This window comes from Lissotriton helveticus, chromosome 5_1 (assembly GCF_964261635.1).
Source record: "Lissotriton helveticus chromosome 5_1, aLisHel1.1, whole genome shotgun sequence".
Taxonomy (NCBI): domain Eukaryota; kingdom Metazoa; phylum Chordata; class Amphibia; order Caudata; family Salamandridae; genus Lissotriton; species Lissotriton helveticus.
The window spans coordinates 423,046,856-423,060,253 of record NC_136065.1 but is presented as its reverse complement, the minus strand read 5'-3'; positions in this window follow the sequence as shown (position 1 = coordinate 423,060,253).

Genomic DNA, 13,398 nt, shown 5'->3' with positions numbered 1-13,398 from the left:
CTCACATCTGAGCATACCCTTCCACGCTTGTGGTGGCCAAAACGATTCAAAAAGGGTGGTGGTGATGGACAGAGTATCTGAGTTAATCAGAACACTCCTACCCAGTCAACAGATCAGGGCTTGATCCATCACCGTTTTTTAGCTCACTGCACCATCCCAGTTCAGAACCTGGCTATATGCAAATTAGTCTGTCCCTGGCCCAGTGCATCATGGGAACAGGGCAGACCAAACTACCAAGCCAATTCTTTACTGGAAAGGAAACAAGCTTCCGGGGACCGGTTTCTGGCATTACAGCCATCTTCGGCCCGGCTTGCTTGAATCCTGATGGTGCAGTGAGCAAGGGACTCACATCTGAGCATACCCTTCCACGCTTGTGGTGGCCAAAACGATTCAAAAAGGGGGGTGGTGATGGACAGAGTATCTGAGTTAATCAGAACACTCCTACCCAGTCAACAGATCAGGGCTTGATCCATCACCATTTTTTAGCTCACTGCACCATCCCAGTTCAGAACCTGGCTATATGCAAATTAGTCTGTCCCTGGCCAGGGCATCATGGGAACAGGGCAGACCAAACTACCAAGCCAATTCTTTACTGGAAAGGAAACAAGCTTCCGGGGACCGGTTTCTGGCATTACAGCCGTCTTCGGCCCGGCTTGCTTGAATCCTGATGGTGCAGTGAGCAAGGGACTCACATCTGAGCATACCCTTCCACGCTTGTGGTGGCCAAAACGATTCAAAAAAGGGGGTGGTGATGGACAGAGTATCTGAGTTAATCAGAACACTCCTACCCAGTCAACAGATGAGGGCTTGATCCATCACCGTTTTTTAGCTCACTACACCATCCCAGTTCAGAACCTGGTTATATGCAAATTAGTCTGTCCCTGGCCCAGTGCATCATGGGAACAGGGCAGACCAAACTACCAAGCCAATTCTTTACTGGAAAGGAAACAAGCTTCCGGGGACCAGTTTCTGGCATTACAGCCGTCTTCGGCCCGGCTTGCTTGAATCCTGATGGTGCAATGAGCAAGGGACTCACACCTGAGCATACCCTTCCACGCTTGTGGTGGCCAAAACGATTCAAAAAGGGGGGTGGTGATGGACAGAGTATCTGAGTTAATCAGAACACTCCGACCCAGTCAACAGATCAGGGCTTGATCCATCACCGTTTTTTAGCTCACTGTACCATCCCAGTTCAGAACCGGGCTATATGCAAATTAGGCTGTCCCTGGCCCAGTGCATCATGGGAACAGGGCAGACCAAACTCCCAAGCCAATTCTTTACTGGAAATGAAACAAGTTTCCGGGGGACCGGTTTCTAGCATTACAGCCGTCTTTGGCCCGGCTTGCTTGAATCCTAATGGTGCAGTGAGCAAGGGACTCACATCTGAGCATACCCTTCCACGCTTGTGGTGGCCAAAACGATTCAAAAAGGGGGGTGGTGATGGACAGAGTATCTGAGTTAATCAGAACACTCCTACCCAGTCAACAGATTAGGGCTTGATCCATCACCGTTTTTTAGCTCACTGCACTATCCCAGTTCAGAACCTGGCTATATGCAAATTAGTCTGTCCCTGGCCCAGTGCATCATGGGAACAGGGCAGACCAAACTACCAAGCCAATTCTTTACTGGAAAGGAAACAAGCTTCCGGGGACCGGTTTCTGGCATTACAGCCGTCTTCGGCCCGGCTTGCTTGAATCCTGATGGTGCAGTGAGCAAGGGACTCACATCTGAGCATACCCTTCCACGTTTGTGGTGGCCAAAACGATTCAAAAAGGGGGGTGATGATGGACAGAGTATCTGAGTTAATCAGAACACTCCTACCCAGTCAACAGATCAGGGCTTGATCCATCACGGTTTTTTAGCTCACTGCACCATCCCAGTTCAGAACCTGGCTATATGCAAATTAGTCTGTCCCTGGCCCAGTGCATCATGGGAACAGGGCAGACCAAACTACCAAGCCAATTCTTTACTGGAAAGGAAACAAGCTTCCGGGGACCGGTTTCTGGCATTACAGCCGTCTTCGGCCCGGCTTGCTTGAATCCTGATGGTGCAGTGAGCAAGGGACTCACATCCGAGCATAGCCTTCCACGCTTGTGGTGGCCAAAACGATTCAAAAAGGGGGGTGGTGATGGACAGAGTATCTGAGTTAATCAGAACACTCCTACCCAGTCAACAGATCAGGGCTTGATCCATCACCGTTTTTTAGCTCACTGCACCATCCCAGTTCAGAACCTGGCTATATGCAAATTAGTCTGTCCCTGGCCCAGTGCATCATGGGAACAGGGCAGACCAAACTACCAAGCAAATTCTTTACTGGAAAGGAAACAAGCTTCCGGGGACCGGTTTCTGGCATTAATATGACATTACTAAGACTCCATTCAGCACTTAGATGGCTGAAAAAAAGAAAGAGAGTATTAGGGCCGAGACAGGATGAGTGAAAGTGATCACCAGGGTATCACCAAGACTACCATGATGATTGAGATAGAGGGTCTCATACCAATGATAAATATATACACACACACACCAAATTTGGCAAAAAGGTACATCTTGGTTCAGACAGCTTTCTTTTTTTTTAAATGGCGTAAATCTGTTCAGTAGTTCCTAAGAAATTTACAAATAAAAAAATATTGATATCTGGTGACTGCGGTGGATCCGTGAATCCTTCTGGTCACAAGCTTCATTTTGATTGGCTGTCAACACTCCAAACCAAGAAATGTACTGAAGAAATGAAAGGTACCCATCTTGTGACTCAGTAAAACCGAGTCACAAGAAAAAAGGGTTGAAAATGGTAAAAAAAAAGAAAAGGGGCAGGGTAAAAACACGCTGACCCCTAGGCCCGGCCAGGGGGTCCGGCCCCAAAAAGATTTTGGGGCCGATTATTTTTAAAATATATTTGGCGGGAGTCGCGTATTTTTTTTAAGTGAAGCACGTTGTTCCGCGCTTAGTTTTAATGAGCTTGTGGGTGGCCTAGGTTTTGGGGCAATGATGATAATGTATCTCCTTTTCTGTCAGAAACCGCATCTCCTCAGCACCTTGACGTGGCAGTGACAGCAAACGAGTGGGTGTCCCATTTCTCAAAGATTTTTAGTAGTCCCCCAGAGGTTACCAGTGCTGAGGCTAGCTCATTAGGTAATCCTTTCATGGAAACCATATTCCCTGTTGACCTCCTTTTTGACCACAATGAGGTCATTACGGTGCTGTCAACCTCAAAAACTGGTAAAGCACCCGGACCGGACGGGGTCCTGCTGGATATCTTTGCTCATAATCCAGAACTCTGGACACCCCTTATCACACAGGTCATGTCAGCAGTTACAAAATCTGGTTTAATAGACTCATGGTCCACCTCCATTTTGCTCCCTATATTTAAGAAGGGCGACCGTAACAACCCCGCTTGCTACAGGCCTATCTCCCTCCTGGACTCCTTGGGGAAAGTCGCTGGTTGGCTGGTCCTGGAACGCCTCCAGGATTGGGCATCCTCTAACAACATCTTGACTGATCTCCAGGACGGTTTCCAGGAGGGCCTTGGCACTGTAGAACAAGCGTTGAATTTGGCCCTTCTAATTGGTAAATATGTGGGGGCCAAAAAAGGCAACCTTTACCTAGTTTATGTTGACCTTAGTTCAGCATTCGATTGTGTTATTCACACCAGGTTGTGGTCTATACTAGGTAATTTGGGGGTGGATCCCCCTCTTATTCAATTCCTCCGCGAGCTCTATTCTGACACTACTGCGTGCGTCAGATATGGCATTGGCGGAGAACTAACATCATCATTCCCTGTTGTTAAAGGAGTAAGACAGGGTTGTGTCCTGGCTCCCTTCCTCTTCAATTTATACACTAATGGCTTGGAAGCTGCCATGCTTGAAGGTTGCCAGGACCTCCCAACTATTAATCACCGCCCCATTCCCGCTCTGCTATACGCGGATAACTCGGTGATTTTAGCCAGAACATTAAACCAGCTACAAAAACAGCTAAACAAGTACTGCCATTTCATGCTATCCTTAGGCTTAAAAGTCAACAAAAATAAAACTTTTGTTATGCATCTCGGCTCCAAGGCGAAAAAACCTAAGTCAGTTTTTATAGATCAAGACAGGTTGGAATGCACCAGGGAATATCCCTATTTAGGAATTTTAGTGGACGACAAACTTTCGTGGAAACAAGCCATGTTAAGTAAAAAGCTACTTTTCCAAAGAGCAACCTCCGCCCTAGTTTCCTTTTCTAGGAAACTGGGCAAACCAGCCCCAGGAGAGCTACTAAAAATTTACCATGCCAAATGTCACAGTGTAGCAACCTATGGAGCAGGGGTATGGGGGTACACTGCTACTGCTATTCTCCAAACGGTTCAGAATGGGTTTTTAAAATATCTTTTGGCTTTACCACAAAGTGCCCCATCGTACGGATGCCATGTCGAGCTGGGTATAGACTACTTGTCCGATAACATCAAATGCCAGCCGATCCTGTTATGGCACCGTATTTGGTCTAAAGAGCAATGCCATCTTACCCGTTCTCTGATAACTGACTGCCTGTCTTTGGCAAACTGGAACAAAATCCCCTGGCCTTCCTACGTCTCTAACTTCCTTAATGACCTGAATCGTACATCCTATTTCTCAGACCCTTGCTCATTGGCTGATATCAACAGGAAAGAGCTAAAAAAAACTGTGTTTAAGCCATCTGAGAGATTTGCGTCTTACACAAGAAATCACAAAAACTTCAAATGTACAGATTCTGTCTGTCCAGACTGTTTTTGGAATTCAGCCTTATTTGTCTTATCATTTAACAAACCATGAAAAGTATGTTCTGACTAGGTTTCATTTTGATTCCTTTTTTCGCCTGGTCACTTTTCCAAAAGCAAAGGACTTGGTCGCATACCCTTATGAAATGCCCTTGCGATGGTATATCAACACAATCAACAATCCATGTAATTCTGTTTTGCAGATACTATGATATACCTCGCAGGCGCTGGATCATTCCTTTGCTTCGGAAAATTGGACTAAGAACTTGTCGGCCTGCATAATTAGCCTTGCAGTTTCTGGATTCTCAATATACTGCTAAATGCATAGCTTGCTTCTTAAAGTCATGTCTTAAATTTTGTTGTAATCTTTGAAGTATTTTTCACCATTTATATGAATTGTTTATAATTATTTTTACTGTTTTTAAAGTAACATCCATTGATTTTTTATATGTGTATCGTAATACTATATTTGTGTACTTTTTATGGTTACGTGATTTGTAACCAAATAAAAGTTTATGAACTGAACTGATAATGTATGCAGGGGCAGTGCAGGCCCCGCAGACCTGGGGATCACGACCTCCCTCGGGCTTTTGAAACAATATGTGGGGGTGCGCCTAGCCCCCCACAGCCCCGTGGGTTCTTTGAAATAATTGAGTGGGGTCTTCTGCCGCCCATGCTGCCCCGGGGAATACTACCTCCCCAGGGCATTTATGATAATGTGCTGGGGGTCTCGTGGGCCCCTCCATGCCCCAGTACCATCCCTGGGGCTTAGATTAGATTTTTTTAAGAGTGGGGGGCTCCTGGCCCCCCCCACACTGCCCCGGGACCACCATCTTCCCAGGGAAAGTTTCATTAAGGGAGGGGTCAGTTGTGGAACCCCAGCCCCTGGGATCACCACCTCCCCAGGGCTTTGCATACATTGGGAGGGGGCCTTGTGGGCCCCCTCCTGGAGCCCTCCTTGGCCCTGTGGATCACCACCCCCAGGGCTGGGTCCAGCAATGTCTCAGGGTGCCTACCACCGGGACATTGCAGTTTGCCATGAGAGGGCGGGATCCTGTCATAGCAAACTCTGCTTTGCTTCTTTCTGTACCTCTCTTGCTTATTTCTGCACTTCTCTTGCCCCTTTCTGCACTTCTCTTGCCTCTTTCTGTACTTCTCTTTCCTCCTTCTGTACCTCTGTTTCTTCTTCCTGCACGTCTCTTGCCTTTCTCTACACCCCCTTGCCTCTTTCCTTACCTCTGTTGCTTCTTATTGCACTTTTCCTGCTTCTTTCTACACCTGTCTTGCTTCTTTCTGTATCCCTCTTGCCTCTTTCTGTACCCCTCTTCCCACTTTCTGCACCGCTCTTCCCTCTTTCTGCACCTCTCTTGTCTCTTTCTGCACCACTGTTGCTTCTTTCTGCACTTCTCTTGCCACTTTCTGCACCCTTTTTGCCTCTTTCTCTTCAAGAACTCAAGCGGGCACTGTCAAAACAACCTAGAGACAGGGAGGTTATTACACACCTTAGGTCGACCTACAAAAAGCAACTTATTCATAGGAAAAAAGAGTTAAGGGAGCAAGTCTGGGATAACCTGACAAAAGCAGCAGCCCTGCGTGACAGTAAGCTTTTTTGGAGCACGGTGAATAGTCCCTTCCTCCTTAAGGAAGATTTCCCTACACTTACAGCCCAAGTTAGCGAAGAAAACTGGGTACAATATTTTACAGGAATCTTTGACCCGGTTAGGGAGGCCTATGACATCTCTTTTGCCACCCCTACTAATCCTAAACTATCCTTGGGGATTACCGTTCAAGAACTTGAAATTGCCATCAGTAAGAGCAAAGGTTGGAAGGCACCGGCGGATGGGGTCCCGGTTGACCTGTATAAAACCAACCAGGCACTTTGGAGTCCACTCTTGGCCCAGGTGTTTAATGCATCCGTTAGTGATAGTACACCACCCACATGGTGTGAATCTATAATCCTGCCGATTTACAAGAAGGGAGATAGAGGAGAGGCTAAGAACTACCACCCTATCTCCCTTCTGGATTCCTCACTTAAAATCATGAGCAGGGTTTTACTAGCGCGATTGGAGGAATGGGCTGAGGACAATAAAATTCTTGCGGCTTCTCAATTTGGCTTCCATAAGGGCCGTGGGACAATTGAGCAGTGCATCAACCTTGATCTCATTATAGGGAAATATACTAAAGCGAAACAGGGCTCTTTATTCCTTTGTTTCGCTGAACTCTCAAGTGCATTTGACCTGGTGGACCATAAGTTGTTATGGTCCACTTTACTCGAAATGGGAGCCCCAACAGCAATAATCTACTTCCTGGCCAGACTTTATAACAGGCTTTCAGCCCAGATTTGCTTTGGCCAGGCAGGGGAATGCACCCATGAGATCAGGGTCAAATCTGGCATAAGGCAAGGCTGCGTGCTGGCCCTGTTACTTTTCTCCCTTTTTATAAACTCTATGGAGTCCGAACTTAAAAGGGTTCAAGATGATTCCCCGCAGATTGACGGCCACCTAGTCCCGGTACTGCTATATGCCGATGATACGGTCCTTCTCTCGAGAACCCCAAATGGTCTCCAAAATCTTATGAATTACTTTTATGATTTTATCCAGGCGAGGAAATTAAAAATTAATAATTCTAAGACCTTCATTATGGCCTGTGGGAAAAAGATGAAACAACTTAAACCATTTAAATTTAAAGAAGACGGAATAGAGGTTGTGGATAATTTTTGTTAATAGTAGTGGGTCATGGGCATCCGAGATTTTAAATGTGAAGGCCAAGATGGGCAAAAGCTCCTTGGGAGTATTTCGTTTTGCCTCAAAGCTGGGCAGTCGCCGCATCCCAGATATGTTAAATATCTACAAGCATAGATGCGCATCCATTGCCCTACATGGTTCAGGTGTATGGGGATACTGTAACCATGGGGATCTACAAGTTACAGAGAATCAGTTCCTCAACAGACTCCTGTGCCTCCCCTCTTCGGCATCCACCGAATTGATTCATAATGAGGTTGGGTTAGACTATCTGACAGATCTAACGGGCTTGAGACCGCTTATGGTTTGGAGGTCAATTTGGGCAAAGGACGAAACTGAATTTACCAGGCGAATTATCCTAGACTGCCTTGGTTGGATAATGTTCGCAAGATCCCCTGGTTAAAATATGTTCTCACGTCCTATAAAGAAACTTTTAACCTGGACATTCGTGATGACCCTTTAAGTGCCGTTAATATACCCAAACAGGAGGTTAAAAATGTTTACTTGGGAACTAAATCCAATCAGCGTAGAGTCCAATGTAGCCATTTTACAACCCATGTTTTTTACAATTCAAACAAGGAGGTTGGCAAGGACATGCCTATGTACTTAAAAGAAATCACCAAACAATCCCACCAGTTTGTTCTCACCAGGTTGAGACTAGGTATTGTCCATAACTTGGTGGCATTCCCTCGGATGAAAATATATAGTTCAAGCCCTTGCCCGTGTGACGGTACCACCAAGCAAAGCACATTGCACTTTATGCTAATCTGCCCATTATACTTGCACATATCTTAAACCTGTTTTTAAGAAATATTATGTGTCCACTACTGCCCATGCCATGAATTTACTATTTGCACTTGACACTTTGGATATCTGCTTTTTTACCGCTACTTTTATTCTAAAAGCTGTGTCTCATAGGAAAAGTCTGTTTTTTTAAGTCTGACCTATTTGTAAAAATTCTTTTGTATGGTCGAATATTTGTCTTTAACCGAGTTGTTCCATCTATTATGACCTATGTTTTTCTGCTGTGTATTTTAACTTGTAATTTTTATTGCTGTATGCTTTTATGATTGTTAACAAATAATCGAATAAAGCTTTGAAATTTTAATTTGCCTCTTTCTTTGCCTCCGTTGCTTCTTTCTTCACTTCTCCAGCTTCTTTCTGCACTTCTGTGGCTTTTTTCTCTACTCCTCTTGCCTCTTTCTATACCCTTTTCCCTCTTTTTGCACCTCTCTTTCCTCTTTCTGCACCCCTGTTCCCTTTTTCTGCACCTCTCACATCTGGTTCTACAACTCTCTTGCCTCTCTCTGTAGTTCCCTTATCTCCTTCTACACCTCTGTTGGTTATTTCTGTACTTTTCTTGCCTATCTTTTTACCCTTTATGCCTCCATCTGTACCTCTGTCGGTTCTTTCTGTACTGCTCTTGCTTCTTTCTTCACCTCTTGCAAATTTCTGTACACCTCTTGCCTCTTTCTGCATCCCTCTTCCTTATTTCTGTACCTCTCTTGCCTCTGTCTGCACCTCTTTTGCCAGTTTCTGCAACTCTCTTGCTTCTTTCTGAACTCCTCTCGTCTCTTTCTGTACTCAAATGGGAAGTGCAAGCCATCAAGTTTAAAGGTCTGCATGCTCTCAGGACTGAGGAATACGTCTACTTGTATACGTGTTCTTAGATGTGTTAAGCATCTGAAGATGGTAGCTTCAAAAGCGGGTAACTTCTGCCATAGGTGATCAAATCTTCTCAGTTCTGCTCTGTCATTCGGTTGCTTAGGCAGACACGTCTTATATAAATATGTGTTATAGAGCCCTTCAAATTCTTGAATACCCTTGTGCCCTGTATTTTGAGCAGAAATACATGCATACACCTTTCTTACACATGTATACAAAGTATGCTGTTGGAAACACAGGTATTCAAGAGTTTGTATGTTTATTTTCATTTAAAATGTCACTATGTAAAGCATAGACATGCATGCATACCTTCACAAACTTGGTCATACTTACAACAGTGATATGCTTAGGATTGCTGTTTTATATTTCGTTGGCCTAACATTCTGAGCTTGCGATCAATAGTGAACCTTCAAGAGAAAAGTGAGGTTTAAGACATCTTCAGAGAAGGATTAGTGATTAGGGTACTGTTTATGAGTCTGTTGTAGGGTACAGTCAAAGTAGGTCTATGTTGGTTCTTTCTGCACATATCTTGCTTCTTTCTGCACCTTTCTTCCTCTTTCTGGACTTCTGTTGCCTCTTTCTGCATTTCTCTTGCTTATTTTTGCATCTTTCTTCCTCTTTCTGCACCTCTCTTGCCTCTTTCTGTACTTATCTTGCTTCTTTCTGCACCCTTCTGCCTTTTTCTGCACATGTCCTACCTATGTAGGCAAAAAAAACTTAGAAATTCAATTAAAAAAACACAGGTTTCAGGGACGTTATAGTTAGGGATTAGCATTTAGAAATTCACAGAAAAATCCACAGGCTTCAGGGACATTACAGATAGGGATTAGCACTTTAAAAACCTTAGAAATTCTTTGACAAAAAACATAAGTTTCAGGGATGTGATAGTTAGTCAGACTTTTCACTCGTACAAAACCAGAGAAATTCGGCCAATAGAGTTAGCTGAGCTAACTATAATTCGCGCCCCTGCAATGCACTGCTGATGAAGTCACATATTACATCACTCATGACATGGTCATTGACAACACTGATGACATCTCAAATGACATCATCCATGTGATCATCTGATGCACCTCCTAAAACCCTAATATAACCTTTGAAACACCCACTCTAAAATACAGACTACCAATCTGGAAATCCTCCACAGACCAATACCAGTTAGTATATACCCACTCACTGATTCATAAGTCTACACACACATCCACTCACTAGCCCATATAGTCACTCATGCACGCAGTCATTCATCAAAACAGCCACTGATATATCCACTCATATACCCTTACAGACACTCACACACTGCCACTCAACCAAAGAGTTACTCAAACACCTAGTCAGTCACCCAAATAATCAATCACACTGCCATTTACTCACCTATACAGTTATACATACACACCACCTCACTTATTTATACAGATAGTACCATATACTTTCTCTCTTCTATAATCAATGACATAAGCACACACTTATCCATGCAGCCACTGTCACAATCACTCACTATCACATTTAGGGCCAGATGTAGGAGCCAAAATACCGGTCGGTAACGGCCGAATTCGGCCGTTACCGACCGGTATTTGGGTTTTCAGATGTAGGGGCATATATTTTACAGAATCTGTAAATTTACCGATTCGGTAAATTTATCTATTCTGTAAAATACCGAATCAGTATTTTTACCGATTCGGTATATCCAAATGTAGGTGGCACTCCTGAGAGTGCCATAGGCCTTACAGATTCTGTATTTTACCACCCAATCCAATTGGGTGGTAAAATACCGAATCCAGGTGTGCATGCACATGTGTGCATGCACACCTAGCCATGTGACAGACAGATATGCCCTTAGGGCATGTCTGTGTGCCACATGGCTCACATGCCCGTCTTTGGGGTGCTGGAGGGTGTCAAAGTGACACCCCCTGCACCCTTGCTAAAATCGGTATTTACCGATTCTGTAATTACAGAATCGGTATTTCCCATTGATTCCTATGGGCTTCAAAGCCCATAGGAATCAATGGGCAATACCGATTCGGTATTTACCGAATCGGTAAATACCGAATCTTAATGATTCTCTATTTACAGAATCTGTAATACCTACATCTCCCCCCTTCATATTTACCGACTCTTAAATACCGAATCCGAGGAGCATCCCGGCGCTTTGGCGAAGAATATCTGCAAGCAAGACAGCAACATAACAACTAAAAAGCAGACAGAAGAGAAAGTAACAAGTTTATTTAGTAAAAAGCCTCGTTTTAAGCTCCTTTCTAAAAGCAAGGAGACTGGAAGCCTGTCTAAGAGAAAGTGGTAGTTCATTCCACTCCTTCGGGGCTAAGTAGCGGAAAGATCGACCTCCCAACCTTGCACGCCTGATAGCCGGGACTGTCATTTTGAATAAACAGGATGATCTCAGAGACCTGCTGGGTACGTATCGGGAGAGGCGTTTCCTTATGCACTTGGGGCCAGAGCCATGTAGAGCTTTGAAGGCAAAAGTCAAGCACTTGAAAAGAATTCTTTTTGCGATCGGTAGGCAGTGTAAGGTGTTCAGTAGGACCGTGGCACCTGCTCGTCTCGGGAGCCTGTAAATAGCACGGGCTGCCGAGTTCTGGACTATTTGCAAACGGGTCAAAAGATATTTTGGTAGACCCAGAAAAAGAGCGTTTGCATAGTCCAGTCGAGATCCGATCAAGGCCTGAACAATAATCTTCCTATGCTGGAGAGACACTAGAGGAAGAAACTTCCTCAGCATCCGTAAAATGCCGAAGCATTTTCCTGAAAGGCATGAAATGTGTGGGCCAAAGGACAGTTCACTGTCTACAATCACTCCCAAGTTTTTAGCCTTGAGAGACACATTGTCAGGAGGAAACAGGTCTTGTGGCCACCAAGCTTTCCAATCTGGTTCACAGGTGCAACCAAAAAAGAGCAGCTCCGACTTATCGGAATTGCACTTTAACCCATTACACCTGAACCACTCAAAGACCGCACCAAGGGAATCCCTGATCTGTACGCCGTTGAAAGACCCGTGAAGGACTGGACTTTTTAACAGTACCAGCGGTGCCAGGGAACAACACCTATAACCTTCATGGGATACCTGTTTCGGCGCACAAACTACAGAGACAAGGGACACTTCCTTCGGCGTCAAAGATTCAAGGTTTATTTACTGCAGGGAACACAGAAGTCACAACAAGTACAACACGTGCAACTTGGGGAGACTGCTTCAAATTGGTTCTGTGGAGCGCTCCTTTTATACAGAATTTACTCATAGGACAACATGGTACACAAAAGTTTACAACCTGGTTCCCATAATTATCCCTCAGAGGGGTCGCTTTGGTCACTTTGGTACACATAAGGTCCGGAACATAAGTGCGGAAACATTTGGCGGTTCCCAACTGTAAAAACCCATCTTCCCAACATTAGTGAATTCCAATCGGCAGTAAAACAGATCGAAATAGGGACAAAGACAGGTGCAGAGGAAGATGGAGACAGTGGGAGATTGAAAAGGGTGTAAAAGGGGAGGTATCGGGAAACACGAGATACAGGCATCAAAGGGACGTGCCTAATGAGATGCACGGCTGAGACAATAAACTAGCACGGCAGAAGCGGCTCAAGCGGGGCCATCTGCCTTACAGTATCATCCCCCTCATCGTAAAAGATATTTACAAAGAACATGTGTCTTCCACAAATATCTTGAGAGTTCCAGGGTAACGAAGCGGACAGTGTCCGTTCGCTGGCTACTTGAGGGCAAGAGACAAAATGGATGCCGTATCTAAGATGGAACCCGTGGGTACAGATGAAAAACCCACATATCAAATGAACGGTTTAAGTTAGCACAGCGAAACTGCGCATACTTACTAAACTCGTCATTTGCGGTTCTTAGATACCAGACTCGACCATATTCGTGCGAGTCGAAAACATCACTTACAATTGTCACGGAACCTCAGACGCTCCTTTTGCCCTCATGTAGGCAAGCACTAGTCGGAATCATATTCGATATTCATCAGACCCTCGAGATGTTGCTGTAGCATAGCTCTGTCCAACCGAGACCCTTTGGTAACAGGTGGCTGTCTCATACACGTTGTAGCACAGAGGCCACATAAGGCAGGACCGCACTGCACGCAAAGGCAACACGTGAACAGGAACGCTACAACGACTCCAATGGTCATCAGAATCTTCCAACCCCAAGTCGACATCAGGCCCCAAAACCATCCAAGTAGCGTCCAATCCCCTACATCCACGTGTATGGATTCGGAGATCTTATGCAACTTCGAGATGGCTTGA